This window comes from Pteropus alecto, unplaced genomic scaffold (assembly GCF_000325575.1).
Source record: "Pteropus alecto unplaced genomic scaffold, ASM32557v1 scaffold59, whole genome shotgun sequence".
NCBI lineage: Eukaryota > Metazoa > Chordata > Mammalia > Chiroptera > Pteropodidae > Pteropus > Pteropus alecto.
Window position 1 is genome coordinate 3880029 of NW_006443292.1, and position 2857 is coordinate 3882885.

General features: G+C 36.4%; 1 protein-coding gene across 3 annotated transcripts in view; it reads left to right on the plus strand.

Moving 5' to 3' along the window:
• LRRC28 (leucine rich repeat containing 28) overlaps positions 1-2857 on the plus strand; it is a 75420-nt gene that overhangs the window by 11619 nt on the left and 60944 nt on the right. The gene's annotated exons all lie outside the window — the stretch shown is intronic.

The following is a 2857-nucleotide window of genomic DNA, read 5'->3' on the forward strand; positions in this document are numbered from 1 at the left end:
TAGTCCTCTGCCCACAGTTTCCCTCCAGCCAGGAAGCTGGGGAGATCGTGGGGCTCACCTCACTTGTTAACTTTCTTTCAGGGAACACCGTCCTGGTTGCCTGTTGTCAGTATTTGAAAATAATCATTTTATATGTTCCATCCAGTTTTTGGTTGCTTTTATAACAATCGGGTGAATCTGGTCCCTGTTATTCCATAATGGCTGTAAGTGAAAAGTCCTGTTCCTTTAATTTTTGAGGAAAATTTAACAACAAAATTTTTTGGAACAATTTTATATTTACAAAAAGGTTGTAAAAATGGCACACAGAGTTCCAGTTTCTCCCAATGCTAACATCTAATTCCATGGTACATTTGTCACAGCTAAGAAACCAACATTGGCATATTACTATTAAGTAATGTCTATAGTTAGCTTTAATTTTTTAAAAAAAACCTGCCATACCATTTCCCAAAGTGGCTATAATATATCTTGTCTTCCTACCATCATCGAATGACAATTCCTATATTATATGAGTGGAAGAGCTTGATGAAAACCAGTTACATTGAAACACCAACATTTCAGCTACTCTGGACTTACAAAAATGAAGTAAGAAGAAAGGACTTGAAATTGCCAAGCTTATGATTACCAGTGACTCATGACGACAATAATAATTATAGCAACAATGAAAGCAGCATTCATTGGACTCTGTTCTGAGAGCTTTGCATTATTGATTCATTTGATCCTCGTGCTATCCCTATGTGATAGCTGGTGCCATTACCATCTGCTTCTGTAGATGGACAGAGTGAGGGGTGAAGCCATGTCCCCCGGTCTCGTGGCTGTCAGGGTGCAGGCCGTCTGGCTCCGGCACCTGCTCTCTGCTTCGCTTTCATACCGATGGTTCTTCATCGCTCGTACATCAGAGTAACTCGAGTTGAGACAGGGTTTCCCTCGGTACGGGATGGTGTTGGGCTCCAATATTTTCAAGGCCACTTGTGATTCTAATATGTAGGCAGGACTGGGAACGTTCTGTGCTACCGTATACTGCACCTTCATTATAATGTAGATAAATTTCATAGGTTAAAAAATACACTTCGATTGCAATCATAATAGTGAGTACTTTAGTTCTTATTTTGATTTGGACATTTTCGGGTCCTTTTTTATAGGTGGAACTTTAGGCTAATATTTTGGGGAATTTTAAAAATCAGATTTTTCTTTATGTTGGTGTCTAGGCACTCTGGCTTTTGTGTAATACGCAAGTGCGTACATTTGTGTGTGTGTGTGTGTGTGTGTGTGTGTGTGTGTGCACATGCGCTTGAGCTTATTTACATTGTTCAAAAACAAAATTCCACTGAGTGAATTTAAAGCTAAAATTGGCTTTATCAAGAAGTTCATGAATCAGGCAGCATCCCATCTAGCAAACAGAACGCTCTAAAGAGCGGTAGAAAAGGAAAGGCTTTGACAGGTAGGAAGAGAATGGGACAAGGAAGTTATTAGCAAAGTATGGATTGCCCCAAGCAAGGCGACTTTCCTCTAGGGGTCTGTAGGCAGATCACCTCACTAGTGTTGCCCAGGAAATTCCAGACTGACTGGTCAAGATCATACTCCTGGGAGAGGCTAAAACCGCAGTTAGGTCAGGCGTCGAGTCTCGGTGTGGCTTTGGTGTCGCGGGCTTAGCACAAGTGACTCCATTTCAGGCTTGTTGTCTCTTTTAACAACGTTTATTGTTTTGGCACAAAGAATTGAGTCACCCGATAAAGTAGTTTAAGGAGTATTGATTTTAAAATGTGGAATTATTTCATATACATAAAGCAAGGAATAAAATATCATGGAATGGTGTAATTGTCTAGATTCCATTAGACCCAGCAGGTTAATACCTATTGCAAAATTTATTTAATCCAGCATAGAACAAGTTTCTTAACTTTATTTATTTTCTGTCTTTCTTATTCTGTGTCATTGACATTTTAACATTTGATGATAGACTTAAAAATGTAGAAAATTTCAAAATTCTATTTAAAAATGCTTTATGAAGATTGATTTATGAGTTATAATAAATGAAATGATAGGTTTGAAAATAAAGTTTATCAAAATCTAGTTTTCTCAAAATCAGTGATATAAATTTATTTTTAAAAGTTACCACCGCATGATCTCCAGAGGTCTCTCTTGTTTTGCTCTGAATAGTTGGCTGCTTCTGATTACGTGAAATCGCCACCAGAGTGTGCTAAAGATATTTCGTTGGGAAAAGTGTTATTTACTTAGGCTTGCCTGAACTTGTCAGCCCTGGTAACTTTATTTAAAGAAAAGAATGTGATTCCTGATTATGAAATTCTTTTTGCTGTGAAATAAATTCTGTACCTTGACAGCCAAGTATTTCTACAGCTACTGTTAATGACAAGTTTTTAGTCTCTTCAGACAAGTCTTGCTTCTCAGTGAGGGGGCTGCCTGGGAGTATCTTCAGTTTGATTATTTTGTGAAGTTCTCCTTTAGAAACTGAAAGTTTCATTTTCTTTTACACAATCAGTGTTGATTTTTCTTTGCTTAATAACTATATTTCTGAAAATCCGAGCAATGTAAAATGGAGTAGAGAAACTAGTAATTTGTTTTATGAGGTGGAAAAAAAATACCTCATAATTTTTCTATTGTGCCTTCTTTTATTTTAAAATAGAACTAAATCAGTAAATGGTTTTAATGTTTGCAACTATAGCATAAAATATTATTTTCAGAGTATTATTAGTTATCTGTAATGACCATGTATTTTGTGTTACACACTTAGAGTGTGAAAGTTTGATCCCCTTATATTTGATATAATTTCTAAGTGAGTACTTTGCAAACTGATTATGTAGCAAAAGTTCTGACTGATAGCATCTTTTTTTTTTTTTTTTTT